The sequence below is a fragment of the Passer domesticus genome, chromosome 19, assembly GCF_036417665.1.
Source record: "Passer domesticus isolate bPasDom1 chromosome 19, bPasDom1.hap1, whole genome shotgun sequence".
Taxonomy (NCBI): domain Eukaryota; kingdom Metazoa; phylum Chordata; class Aves; order Passeriformes; family Passeridae; genus Passer; species Passer domesticus.
This window is the reverse complement of record NC_087492.1, coordinates 10,774,047-10,788,489: the sequence shown is the minus strand read 5'-3', so window position 1 is coordinate 10,788,489 and position 14,443 is coordinate 10,774,047. Positions and strand designations below refer to the sequence as shown.

The 14,443-nt window shown below is 50.7% G+C and overlaps 1 long non-coding RNA gene across 1 annotated transcript; it reads right to left on the bottom strand.

Moving 5' to 3' along the window:
- Window positions 1-9,626: 9,626 nt before the first annotated feature.
- LOC135283827 (uncharacterized) lies at window positions 9,627-12,001 on the bottom strand. Its single transcript, XR_010349441.1, has 3 exons — window positions 11,600-12,001; window positions 10,549-10,712; window positions 9,627-9,820 (listed from the first exon to the last, which is right to left on the bottom strand). It is a non-coding gene; the product is annotated as an uncharacterized LOC135283827 (long non-coding RNA).
- Between the last annotated feature and the right edge of the window lie 2,442 nt (window positions 12,002-14,443).

The following is a 14,443-nucleotide window of genomic DNA, read 5'->3' as shown; positions in this document are numbered from 1 at the left end:
TCCAATTCCCTCTCAACCAGCCAACCCACTCTTTTATAGCACTCTTCTTCTCATTGGTCACACCTGTGTCCTGTTAAAGTCAGGCCTGCTCCTAATCTTTGTTAACTGGCCCAGCTGCAGCTCCTTAGGGATGAGATTACTTTCTGCACTATCTTTATTTTCTTATATTCTGTCCCCCCACAGGTTTGTCTCAGCAGAGGCCCTTGTGTGTGCAGAGGAGAGCCAGCACACAGGGACTGTGGTGCAGGTAATCAAGGAGCCCACACTGATAATCAGAGGGCACAGAGCAGTGAGCAGCACAGACCCACCCAGACGTGTCCCTCAGCATTCCCCAGAGGTCACTGGAGCAGCAGGGGCTGTCACACCTGCTGGGGGTGGCTCTCATCACTAACAGGCACCTGTGCCAGCAGGGAGGTGTAGCTGTTTGCAGGCAATGCATGTGAAACAGGCAGACAGGTGCCATCAATCCAGCCCCAGCCCCAGCCAAGTCCTGCTGTTCACCCCTCAGATTCAGAGCACCAGCCACAGCCTGGAACTGACTGCTGTCCTCAAAAGCCAGTTCTGAAGGCACGTTTTGCTTGGAGGAATTGCTGTGTCCCTAGAAGAGAAGTGTGCCTAATGGGGGAGAAGGGTAATCTCATTTGATATGAAATTACATTAGTGACAGTTCATTCCTGGCACTGCTGAGAGGGCTGGGCAGGTTGGATGGTGCTTTCATGGTACTTACTGATCCAAAAGTAAATAAGTGAAGAAGCAAATGTCACCAGGGTATGGGCCATGGGGAATGGGGAGAGAGCAGCAGCACGTGGGGTTGAGGTCAGGCACCATCAGCAGCCCAGCTCACAGATGGAAAAGGAGAAAAAAGGGCAGCTATCCCCCAGGGCAGGGATGAAGATGAGCCCAGGAAGAAGAAAAGGAGGAGTGGACAGCAGCAGGGCCTGCTTGGTTATCCCAGGGTGAACAAATTTGCTGTAGTGGCTTTGCTGCCCCAAGTGCCTGTAGCTCAGAGCAGGCAGGCCTGGCAGCCACTGCTTCTGCTCTGCCCCAGGGAAATACCAGGCTCCAAGCAGGACAGGCAGCAGGATAGAGATGTGTGGTGTGCCTTTCCTCACTAGACACTTCCACTAAATGGAGAGTCAGCAATTTGTATGCAACTCTACAGGGCAATCAGTGCTGTAGAAGGGAATATATGCACCCTGATAAAGACCTCACAAACACCAGGTCACTGCCAGATTCCTGAAACAAAAGCTCATCATCTGGGGCTTCACCATGTAGCACCAGCAGGGCCAGGGCGAGCAGAGAGCACCAGCACATCCCATCACAGGACACCTCTGGCCTCACCAAAACTGCAGCCCCTGGGTCTGGGTGCACTGGTGAAAACTGGTGCAGGTGTTCATGGCCAGCCAGGCCCACACCATCCCTGCAAGGCTGCTGCAGGTCTGAGCCAGCTCAGAGATGATGGCTTTGCACCCAGGGACAGCCATGAGAAAGATGTTCCCAGTGCAGAGGAGGAAGAAACTCTGCTCTTGGGTCCATGGACTGCCCCTTGCCTTGTTCCCACTGTCAGAGTGTAACACCTGCACTGTCATTTAACAAACAGATCAATAATTAGTTATTTCTGCTTAAAAGCAGCAATAAAGTACATTATTTGTGGTTTATTACTTAAAGTTAATAATATAGTAAATAACATCCACTGGCATTTAAAGCTTTTGGGAGCTAAGATTGCACAGACAAGAATCCATTTTGCACATTAAAGTATTCCAGGGAGTGGGAAATGACCTTGCCTTCAGGTGTGCAGGGGGCAGGAGGTCCTGTGAAATGTCCTTTCCCCTGGCCATGGTGGTGCTGAGCTGCAGTTCCTGGCAGAGCAGCACGTTCTGCAGGGCTGGGTTACACCCCTGGGCTTGGGTTTGTAGAGCTCTCACATCAACTGCTTTGTTGCAGGAGGTGGTGAAGCAGCCAAATGGACTGAAACACAGCCAGGCCTGGCATTCCCCAGGAGCAGAGGCAGTCTCTCACTTTCTTTTCCAGTCTTATCCTTGCTGACAGCTCTGCTGCATCACATGCAAATGTCAGAAGTGTCTTGTTTTCTTCTGCTCAGACAGGAGAGGTTTGGTTTGCCCACAGTGAGGTCCCAAACTCTCTTTCTACCACTGTGTCATCTCCTCCTGCTCACTTCAGGCTGACTGTGGTCCATAGACTCTTTCTTGTGGCAGCCTGCCTTACTTTGCCACAAGCCCAAAAAACAGCCCAGCAAACAAAATGGGGGCAATTTCTTTTGGTTAATGCCTTCAGCTGGCTCAAAGCAGGTCTGAGGACCACCAGAGCTACCGCAGGAAATCATCATCAGGAGATTATGATCTCTGAGGTGGTTTCTCCTCAGAAAGCTGAACACACACTGTATCTCCCATTTTTCCCTGTGTTGAGGGGACTGGTGGAGGAACAGCCACTTTCCATTTTGTCTTGGTTTAAAAATACAGGTGTCTGCTAAGGAAGGCAGGAGCCTCCCTTGAAATGGCAAATGTAAACCCCCTCCCTCCAAATTATTATAATTTTGAAATTAAGGGGCTCTGAAGCAAAGATATGGGAGTAGGAATAACAGTTCTTTACTAGGAAAATTAAAAATACAAATGCAATAGTACAAAAAAAAAGAAAACAAACCACTGCCAGAGTCAGAACAGGCCCTGTCCCCCTGTGTGTCAGGGTGGTGGCACAGTCCCATCCCATGGGGGCTCAGCCCTCCTGCAGTGCCAGCTGTGCTTCTGCTGGAGCAGGGATCCTGCACAAGGGGGGAGTTTTCCTCTGCAGCTCCAGGGCTGCTGGAGATGGGCCTGCTCTTCCTCTGGGAATGCAGGGCAGGAGAAAGCTGCTCCTCTGGCAATGCAGTGGGCAAAGGCTGCTGTGCTGTTCCAGGCTCAGATTGGATCCAGGTAGGAATGCTTGGCTCCTGCCCTGGGCACAGCATCTCCCCATGGGATGCTGGAATTTGATCAGCCCTGCAGGGACACTCAGTGGCCATGGACAGCAGAGATCTCCTGGAGGGAGGATTGGCTGTGGGAGAGATAAAGAAAACTGCCCCAAGAACAGCAGAGAACTGCCCCAGCTCTGACAGAGGGTGATAGAACACACACCCAGCTACATCTTCCACCCTAAGACACATTTCCAGGGTTATTTCCTATTGAGGCTCAGCTGTGCCACAGAGGGGACAGCTTTGTGTCCACACTCACTCTGTGCCACTGCCACAAAAGCTGCCAAGCCCACTCTGCCCTTTCAGCCACTTCCAAAGCTCACAGAGCTCTCTGTGCCTTCACACACAGCTGTAAAATCTGGATTTGTTTTTTCCCTTGCTCCCACCAAGGTGACAAATCCAGCTCTGCAGTGGGTGCTGCCCCTCTTGTTGGGCATGCAGAGGGCAGCCACAGCCTGTGCTTCCCGTTTGCAGAGCCCACGGAACATGAGCTATGGAAGGGATAAGCATCAAAGAAATTATTTTTTAAAATGCTGTTTATTGGCATGCCATTTCAGGTTTTTTTCTTCCTCCACTTATCACAGACATCACAAGAGGAACAGACCAATTAGGGCTATTCCCTGAGCCATTCCCTCAAGAGTTTGGTGCAGGGCAGTGTATTACAGGAAAGCAGCATTGTTTGTACTCTAAATCATTTGTACCTGTGTTGAAATATCACTGAATTAATTCCTTGTGCTGGGAACAGTCCCCACAAGATCAATCTGGGATACAAGGCCTCAGTATCAGGCTCTTGGTCCTTGCCATGGTCTGATGTTTCTCTCCTGCCATCACATCATCCTCACTGCAGCATCGTGACAAAACATTATTCTGATCAAATACACCTGGGGGAATTCTTCTGTGGCAATTAGAGAGTACACCATGATTTTACTGTGAATTAGAGCCAAAATATCTAGAGAAAATGGAATTCATTGGGGCAGAAAGAAGGGGCCATGCTCAGGTACATTATTAAGAAAGACTGTTTTGCTCATCCCTAATAAACAATCTGCATGTGATGTTTCACCCAGGTGGCCACGAGGTGCCCTCAGGGTTTGCCCAGTGCTGAGGGGCTCCATCTGGGCTGTGCTGGGCCATGGGCAGATCTCTGGACCAAGAGAAGATGAGTTCAGTGTGTTGTATCCCAAAACAGGGCCTGGTCTGGGAGGGCTCAGCAGTTCCCTGCAGGAGCCTGCTGTGCCCCAGCAGCAGAGCCCCCTCAGCTGAGCTGTGCAGGGAACACCCCAGCCTGTCCTGGGCAGGTCTCAACAGGGAGCTCCGACCTGAAGAGCATCAGAATTGCATGAGGAACACCTCTGCAGGGCTGGATGGGTGTTTGTGGCTCTTCAAGGCTGATTTCACAAGCAGAGCCAGGCAGGCAGGAAGAGCCCTCAGAGCAGCACGTAAGCCCAGAAGTCCCAGAGCAATTAAAACGTGGACAGAGGGCACACAGTGGTTGTTTGGATGAGGGAAGGAGACTGCCACATTGAAATAGAGGTGCAGAGGAGCCAGGCCAGGCTGCAGGTGTCCCTCAGCCCAGCTCAGGATGGTGTTTTGGATCTTGCTGGGTCCCTGCAGACACACAGGGACGGCAGGGGAATATGGCAGGCCTCACGCCCCACTTGTGTAGCTCAGCAGTGCCAGAGGCAAGGCCCACAGGCCATGACCCCTCCTCATCTCTTTCCACAGATAATTGCTCACAGTTTGGGTTGGTGCCACTGATCTCTGTTGTGCTCACCAGCAGCTGCCCCACGCACCCCCTCCCATGGGGTCACCCCCAGCCCTGCCACATTTCCCTTCCACAGGGACCAGGCTCTTGCAGGGGCTTGTGCACTGTTTTTAATTACAGGCTTTGGTATGAAATGCTCCTGAATATGTGCTAGAGCAGCACTTTGCTCCCACCCCCCTTCCAGCCTTTCTTAGTACCAGAGGCCAAACCACAATGAGGGAAATTTTTTGTTCCATATCTTTACGGTGCTTCTTCCAGTAGCACATAAAACAAATTAGCCACTTAGGCCATTATTAGGCACTTATGGCCTTTTGATGTTTATGATTTATAACAGCAATTTGCACTTATGTAGCACATTTCAGTTGAGGCTAATCCAGCAATGATAGTGCTTTGCATTGCAGTCTCGTCCTCCCTCTCCAGCTCTTGGAGAGCTCTGGGAGACCACGCTGGGAGCAGCAGCAGGGAGCTCCTCTGGGTGCCAGGAGTCCTGTGCTGCTGGGCACCTCTCCATCATCTCTCCATCTCTCCATCTCCTCCCCAGACTGGGATCCATGCTCAGGGCCAGCCTTGCTGGCCAGGTAAGGAAAATGCTGGAGAATGGGCTCTGCAGTCCATCAGAGCTGGTTCAGCTCTGTGGTAGGCACAGGAGAGCCTGGTTTTCCCTTGGCTGCTGTTTTTAGCTGCTCTTCCAGCAGCAATAACAAGCTTTGTGTGAGCAGGTGCTCTGCTGCAGCCCCAGGCTGGGCAGGCAGGGTCAGCTGGGCACCCCTGGGGCTGGGCTGGGCTGAAGAGCCCAGAGCAGGGCCAGCAGGTCCAGGGGCACTGCTCTGCCCCTGCATGAGGCACCTGGGATGTGCTGCTGGTGCTTGGGTCCCCAGCCCCAGCACAGGAGCCTTCAGCACTGCTGAGCCCACACTCAAAAGGAGTCAAACTCTCCTGGCCTCTTCAGAGACAGAAACCCAAAGTCCAGTGAAATGTGGCAGGAATTCTTGGCTCTGGCGTGGTTTATATCCCAGAGCAGGCTGAGTGCTCCTGTGCAGAACCCAGCCCACTGTCTCCTGCAGCCTTTCCTCTCCCAGGATTTACAGGTGACTTGGAAAGAGTTATCTGCCTGTCCTAGGATCTGATTTTCTCCCTCAGCTTTGGCATCTTGCTGCAGCTTAATGTAGCTCAGTGAGGAGAGGCAGGAGTGCCTGTTCCCAGCTGGGGCACAGGAGGTGGGTCTGGGCTGTCTCCTCCAGGCCTGGATGCTTTCCCCTGCAGAGGGGGACAGGGGGCTCCTTTGTTTGGGTCTGTTCCCCCAGCTGAGAGATGAGTACGTCCTTGTTTCTTCACAAGGATGCTCTCACAGGTCTTGTTACTTCTTTGTGAGGTGAAAGCCTCACAAGGTTCTGTCTGAAGGGCAAAGGCAGCTGGAATTTGCTGCAGAAGGTGGGAGGGCAGGTGAAGGGGGCTGGGGCTGTTTCTGGCACTGTCTCCACATGGGCTGGGAGTTCAGATTCTTCCACAATCCATGGATAAATGTCTCAGTGCTCTTCCCAACTCACAGCTGCCCCTTTGTTAATTCCTGAGCACCCCCTTGGCTGCCTTCCCTCCTTGCACAGTCATGGGGAGATGGTCAGAGGCAGCAGGAACAAAGATGTTCTGATGGGATACAGGTCTGACAAAAACTGCTAATGATGCAAACTCATTATCTGTAAACATGCCCTATTTCTTGGAGATGTTTTAGAAAAATTAAACATGCTGTTGACTCAAAAGTTTACCTTTATGCAAATCAAAATGTCAACATCTGGCAATAGACTCATGGATTTTTTTCAGCCTGTCTGTAGCAAGGGGCTGCCTTGTCTATTTTGGTTTTGCCCAGACACTCCTCATCATAATCATGCTAAGCACATCCTGAAGTGATTTTCCTGGTAAAGGCAAGTGTAGAGAGCTAAGCATTAAATGCTCTTTCAAAGCCACCAGGAATATCAGTGTTTGCTTGTTTTCTGGTCCGTAACAGATGCTGGCATTCAGCATTTGGAGTGCCTCGGGAAAAAAGGGAGAAACAAAGATTGCCACGACAAGGTTAGCAAATGACAGTTATTTGTCAGCAAATCTCCTCCCCCTGCAGTGAGGCTGCTGCTGGTGAATGGGAGCCCCTGGCTCCCCGTGGGCTCGGCACAGAGGGGCTGTGGTGGCACAGTGTGACAGGCAGAGCTCGCCCAGAGCCACCAGGCTACAAACAGCCCCACAGCAGCAGCTCTGCTGCTCACCCCAATCCACACTGGCAGCCCTTGGCACGCTTTAAAAGGCACCTGGGAGCAATCCATGGCAGGTAATGGATTGGCAGGTACTGGCTCCAACAGACCCTCTGCTCACTGGCAAAACCACTCAGGCAATAGAATTCTGTGATCAGCATAACTCTGATGAGTTTAAGGGAGCTTTAAGAGATATTTGAGAGTAAGAATATTCACCCCCACACACCTGCACATCCACACAGAGGATCCAGTGCCAAGCTCTGCAAGTGTAAGGCACTTCTGTGCCCAGCACAACCTTCTGGTGGCTGACCCTGCACAGGAGTGATGCAGAAGTGCCCAAACCTCCCCCACTGGCCTCTCTTGCCCACTGTGGGCACTCTCCTTCCACCCCAGTCCCATGCCATTCCCTCCTGGATTTCCTTCTCTCCCTCCTTTGCAGCCTGGGAATTAAAAATGCCAACTTTTCATCAGCTTCCTTCCCTAAAGTGGGTCTCAGCCATGGTACAGCTGCTTTCCTGGTCCTTATGAACCACCAAGCAGCTCTTGCCTCTGGATTCCCTCTTGGGCCAGACCTGCTGTTGGCACACTGAGCTCTCAGTCATGCCATGAGCACCTTCCATGTGCTGTGCTCCAATCCTATTCCAGCCTATGGGAAATGCAGGGGAAAGAGGCTCTGCTGTGCTGCTTGGCAGTGTGCAATTAGCTTGAAGCACTGACATATAAATAAAAAACAGTGGACGTGCACATAAACAAAATCTATTGCATCTCCTGCTTTCTGGAGTCAAGTGCTGTGCTGGGAAAACATTGCCTCTTCATCAGGTTTTATCTCTGGCAATCAATTCATTGGGCCAACCAAGAAGCTTTAGAGGAAAGACACAGATTTTCCAAGTTTTGTTTTCAGAGCTGGCCAATCCTCTCCATCACCCTGAAAATGAGTTTCTGAGCAAGACTGGGAAAATGCAAACCCAGGGGGACCCAGCAGAGCTTTGGTGCTCCCTCCTTCCCCAGCACATGCCAAGGGTCTCCATGGGGTTCCAGTCCCATTGCTGCCACCACTGCCAGGACAGGACAGTGTCCCCAGGCTGGATGTCAGCAGAGGGTTTAGTGCAGAAGCACTGTGACTCCTCTAGAAGAAAAAACATTGCTGCAAAGGGTTCACAGGCTGATGTTTTGCTAGTGAGAGTGTTATTTTTTCCCCTCATGGCTGTAAATCTATAGGTTACATTCTTCTCAGTGCCACAGGGAAAATGCTCTTTTATGAGAAAGGCAAAGAGTGGAGTGAGCGAGCTGATATTACCCTTAAAGGAGGCTGGGACACACTGGAGCAGTCAGGAAGCCTTTGGGCCAGTTGCAGAATTGATTTTGCTTTTCTCAGACACAAAACATGCTCCAAACCCTGGCTGGCTGTTGGCTGGGCACACACTGGTCCCACCAGGAGAATGGAATTTGCTGCAGGGCAGAGGGTCAGTGATGTGCTGCAGCCCTGCCTGTCTCTCCTGGCCTTCTCCAGGTGCTGGGTGTCAGCCCCAGGCACCATGGCCTCACTGGGCAGCCCCTGGTCACTTCTAACAGGGCACTTTGGGGCTGGTTTAGGCCAGAGGAAGGCAGAACTGGCCACACATCCCTGCTAGCTTCACCAGAGCTCCTGTGGCTTTGCCAGACCTGACGGTGATTGTTGATGCTGGGTCATCCTGCAGCTGCCCTCAAAACCTCCAGGTGAGCTCTGGGCTCACTTGTGCTGAGAGTTTCCCACCCCCACAGCCCCAGCACACCTGCAGGGTCACCTGGGGCTGAAACAGGAAATTATTCCCTGGCTCAGAGATCACTGAGAAGTTGTGTCCCCAGCCCTGGGAGGACACATCTGGTGGCTTCTTCAATATCGTGGATTGCTTCCTCATCAACCCCCATCCTTTTCTTCCCTAAGCACTGAGGTTTGGGTGACACTGGTGAGATTTGGTGCTTTCCCCCCAAACCCTGAGGCTGCAGTCCAGTGACAGGTTAAAATTCCTCTGCAACCACAGGAGCTGGCAGAGGGCTTTCCTCTGCAACACCTGGTACAGTCCCAGAATAACAAGAGCACAGGTGCTGAAGCTGTAAGAAAAAGCATTAGAAGATATCACAGCGCAAATAAACTGCAAGAGAAGATGAGGCAGGAGCTGCAATAAGCAATATTTGAAGGACTTCCCTTCTCCAACAGCGTGTATGTCCCAGCAGTGTGCTGATCCTGGTGCTGGCTAATTCCCCTGATGGATGATTTCTGTTGTGGTCAGAAGGCAAGCTCCAGACTAACCCACTGACCTCACAGGCAGGCTTCAAGCCATCCACCATAGCAGCTTTGGCAGTGAGAGCTGACCCAGGGGGCCATGGAAGGAGCCAAAAAAGGATCTTCCCCATTGCCAGAGAAATCCATCACAGCACACAAAGCCTCACTGCCAGATATACCTTGGGCTGGCCACGGCCAGGAGCTGCAGAGCTGGCCCTGTCACAAGAGCTGCTGACAAATGACAAATCCAGAGGGATGAGGAGGAGGAGCAGCAGCCCAGGCCACAAGAGAGGCCTTTGTGGGGCTGGCAGGGAGTGTGGGCACGCGTGCCAGGCTCCTTTGTCACCCTGCTGCCACTCAGGGCAGGGACAGGAGCTGACAAAGGCTCCTCAGTGAAAGAATCATCTCTCTATGTGTGAAATGCAGTTTGCAGTTGTGCTGGGCTGATGGGATTCGAATGCAACTTGTTGTGCCAGCACTCCAAATAGAAAGCCTCACAAGGAAGAATCCTTCAAATGCTCCACTGGAGATATTGTGGCTGTCTCACTCAAAGGGAGGTGGAAGGTGGGGGTGGCTCAGGAAGAGGGCTGGGGAAAACAGAGAAAAGGAAGCAGAGATGAGTTCTGTTATGCAAAGCTATAGCCTAGAAAAGTCTGTACACTAAGCTGTACCCCAGAAAAGCAGGAGACTGGCAGTTATCCTGTGAAATCCCTCATTCTGCATTGTGTCAGGTAAAAACTGGAATCTTGAAGGTTCACCTGTCTTCTAGGAACTGAGAACCTGTTATGCTTAGATCTGCTCTCTTTATGGCCTGGGTCTCCAAATCACTCAGAGCAAATTCTTTTCCATCCATATATGATAACACTCATAAACATAATCATAAATGTGCAAACCTTGGTACTGTCTTGATTTTAAAAGGATTTTTTTTTTTTTTTTTTTTTTTTTGCTGTTTAGTTTCAGGCAAGGAGAGATTATACCATGGAGCTTAGTAGAGTTGGGCTGCCTCTTAGATTTATAATCCTTCCTTTGCTTTGTGCTCAGGATGAATGTGGTGCTGTTCCCAGCCTCGTGGAAGCCCTGGTGCTCAGGGCTTGCAATCCTGCAAAGCACTTGAGCACACGCTTAGCACCAGGACTAGCACATCAAGCACAGGCTCATGTTCCCCTGACTTAGCTGAGATTAGCACGGGCACTGAGAGCTGGAGAGGTCTGAGGAGGTGTGTGCAGTGCCTGGCTGGGAGCTTGTGTCAACAGGCTCTGCAGGGCAGGAGACACAATCGACCACATCCTTCAAATGAAGCGTGTGCTCAAGTTACCTGCTCAAGTTAATTCTCATCCTGTTACTGTAGGGCAGCAACAGACACCAGATCTTCAGGCAAGGTCCTCAAATAGCAGGAAACCAGCCCCAAGAGCAGCAGGAGGCTCAAGGGGAGCAGGGCAGGGTGCTGGATTCATCCAGGGGGTGCTGAATGCAAGAGCTCTGTGGGAAGGTTTGTTACTCAGCATGTTTATTCCTCTTGAAAAAACCTCCTCTCTCTGCAATTGCAGTGAAAGCTGAGCCAGACCATCTTTTGCCCTTTCTGAAGCATAAGCCTGGTTTACTTTGCATTTTCCTGTCTAAAAGCTGTCTAACACCTTAGGTAATTCACAGAGGTACAAAATGGTTTGGGTTGGAAGGGATCTTCAGGGAAGGGATCATCTCACCCCACCCCACACCTTCCACTGTCCCAGGCTGCTCCAAACCCTGTCCAGCCTGGCCTTGGGCACTGCCAGGGATCCAGGGGCAGCCACAGCTGCTCTGGGCACCCTGTGCCAGGGCCTGCCCACCCTCCCAGGGAACAATTCCTAATTCCCAATATCCCATCCATCTCTGGCTGTGGGAAACCATTCCCTGTGTCCTGTCCCTCCATCCCTTGTCCCCAGTCCCTCTCCAGCTGCTCTGGAGCCCTCTCAGGCACTGGAAGAGGCTCTGAGCTCTCCCCAGAGCCTTCTCTAGGCTGAACAGCCTCAACTCTCCCCGCCTGTCTCTATAGCAGAGCTGCTCCGTGACAGTCTCTGATAGTTTCACCTTGTAGTAACTTTCACCCCAGACATAAAATTCACATTTAACCATTTAACCAGTGCCATAAAGACATCAGCCTTCCCTGCCCAATTTTGCCAAGAGTGAGAGTTAGCTGTGGGCACCAGGATCCCTGGTGCACCTCTCTGAGCTAGTTTTGTGTGTGTGTTTTATTTTTGTGTTTATGGCTGGCTTCAAGTAGAGACACCAAATACCAGAGCAGCACTTTCTAGCATTCTGCTCTGTTTGATTTAGAAATATTCTGTTACATGACTCACAAAACACATGAAGCCTGGTGACCCCCTCACCTTCTCCTGTGGGGACCCTTTGAAGTTGAATAGAAGTGGAAGCTGGGAGCCTTTCCCTTGCTGAGCAGATTAATGCCACCTCACTTCTCTGATTGTGCACCTTTTCCATCATGTGAGAAACCAACACATGTGAGTTGGTTTCTTCCATGAAACCTCATCTCTCTGTCAGGTTTAGCTGGAGGTGGCCAATGGTCCTGGAGGCAGTTCCTGGGTTTTCTCCAGCAACTGGGAAGTTGTTGAGAAGTTTTCTCCAGACAGGGGAAGTTGTCACTGGTTGGGAATCAGGCAGCAGAGCAGCAGAAGGCAGCCCTGGTTGGGGCTGGTGGGAAGGAGTAAGGTTCTTTAGGACACACCTGGAGCTATCCCACAGAAAGCAGGAGAGCCAGCTGGGAAGCTTAAAGCCCTGCTCTTGTCTGTGCAATAAATGATGAAGAGGTTCTGCTAAGGAAGATGCTCCTCTCTCCTGGCGTTGAAGCCCCCACTGGGTGTCCAGGGAGGAGCTGGAGGCCGAGGAATCCATCCCCAAGGTGGGAATCCCCCTTTCCAGCCACACTTGGCTGTGCGTGTGTATTTCTGCATCCAGCAGTGTGAAAATCCAATGGTATTGACTGGAGCATGCAGGAAATACAGTGTCTCAGCCCAGCAAAGCCCAGATCAATCAGCTAATTACTTCAGAGGAGGTTTGCAGCAGGCAGCTGCTGGTCCCTGACAGACCTTCTCAGCCCATCTGCTGCCAGCCTGAGCGTTTTGGGCTTTCCTGGCAAAGCTTCAGTGCAGCCCTGAGGGGATCTGCAGAGCTGTTCTCTCCTGCCACACCCGGCTGGATTTGCTCTCTGTCTGCCTCAGTGGGCTCAGGCAATCTCACTGAACCTGTTCTTATCGATTTAGGAAAAGGCTTTGATTCTGAAAACTGCAAGCTCTTACTCACGAAACTATGACAACTTGGTATTAGCTGCAAATCAATGACCTTTTTAAATGCAGTCTAAGCAACAAAACTCACTTACTGCTAAACCCTGATAAGCCTGGTTCTGGGACAAGTCAAACCTTTATCTTAACTGCCATATGATCTTTTCCAGCTTGATAGTTCCATTTACTGTATCAATAAGGATTATAACCCATCTGCAGTGAGATTTTACCCTCCCTGGAAGCTCTTGTACAGCAGATGATATTGAAAAGGAAATATTTTTTTTAGCTTCTCTTCATACCAAGTATTTCCCAATATATTATTTTTATTCCCTGTTTCCTTTCCAGCTCTTTCTGTCTGCCTTCCTGATCTTGGCTGTTCTCAGGCCAAGCAGAAGCTGTGAGCACAGCAGAGAAGGTTATTCAATGTGACAGAGCTGTGGCTGGGGTGGCACTTGTGCTGCTACACAAGTGGTGGCCACAGGCTGGAGTTGTCCACCTGCAAACACCAGCCTGGGGACACTTGTGGCCTCCTTCCTCCTGGGGTTCCTTATCCACACTTCCCATCAGTGGGTGGGAATAATCCACTAGGACTGGCATTGCTGGGCTTGGACTGTGGCAGGAAGATTGGCATTGTGGCATTCACATTCTCTGAAAAAATTCCTTTCCCCAGGATTTTTCTCCTGGGAAGCTGAGGAGCCTCAGAGAAAAGGAAAATAATTCTTATCTCATTTGTTTCTCCTGTGTTGTGCTCATGTGGAATGTGGTTGGAGATTGTTCACCCACAGGTGATTGTTTCATTGCATTCTGCTGTGAGTTGTTTTCACTCTTTGGCCAATCAGGGCCAAGCTGTGTCAGACTCTGGAAAGAGTCAGGAGTTTTCATTATTATCTTTTTAGCATTCAGTAAGTATCCTTCCTGTATTCTTTAGTATATTATAGTATAGTATAGTATTCTTTAATATACTATAGTATTATAAAGTAACAAATTAACCTTCTGAAACATGGAGTCATTCCTCCCTGCCATGGGGGTCCCTGCAAAGACAATAGGCATCATCAGGTTAAATTCAGACCTCTTTTTTGTGAAGTCATCCATAACATAATCCCTCCTCTTTAATTCTGTTTCCCCCCATGTGGGTGCTGAGTCTGTCCCCCAGGGAAAGTCCCATGGGGCTCCTTCTACCTGGGCACCCTTTGGGTGGCATTTAGCCCCCAGCTCCCTGTGTAGGCATTTGGAGTGAGATCCTAAACACCTTCCCAGCGTGGCAGCTTCAGCCCTGCAGCTCAGGAATTGGGGAGGCTGCTCCCAAATGAGAGGCTGGTGCAGGCAGATGCCACCCCAGGCCAGCTGGATGTCACCACGGAGCAGCAAGGCAAAGCCTGAAGACTGGAGGCACTGGAGCATCCCCACCCAGCTCTGCAAATGCCAGGGAATCTGGGAGAATAATGGGCCCATTTATTCCCCCAGGGGGGAAATGTCAGAAAACACTGAAATGAGAAAAAAATTGCCTCTTTGTTCTGCAAATGGTCGTCATTGTGAGAAAGTTTATCCACCCTCTGGGAATTCATTTAGCATCATCAAAGAGAGGCTTTACAAAAGTGACTTCTTATTTACCCACAGTGGTTTTGCTGAGTGATTTCTTTACTGCAAGGAAGGTGAAGTGGAGTTACCCACGCTGAGAGATGCTGTCTGTGCTCTGCAGAGGTGCAAAGGTACATGGCAGGGGAAGCCTGCTGCTATTCAGAAGTGATTTAAGCCACCATGAAATGCTGCTGGAGCTCCCTTAGCCATGGGAATGCACTCACAGGGGTCAAGCTGCTCAATGGAGCTGATTTTTCCTCCCTTCCCATGAAAGGGTGGTTAATAAGATGTTTGTGTATACAGGATTTAACAACTTTAAAATGCACTGGCCAGCCATGAGCAGCCTGTGGGAGGCCTTGG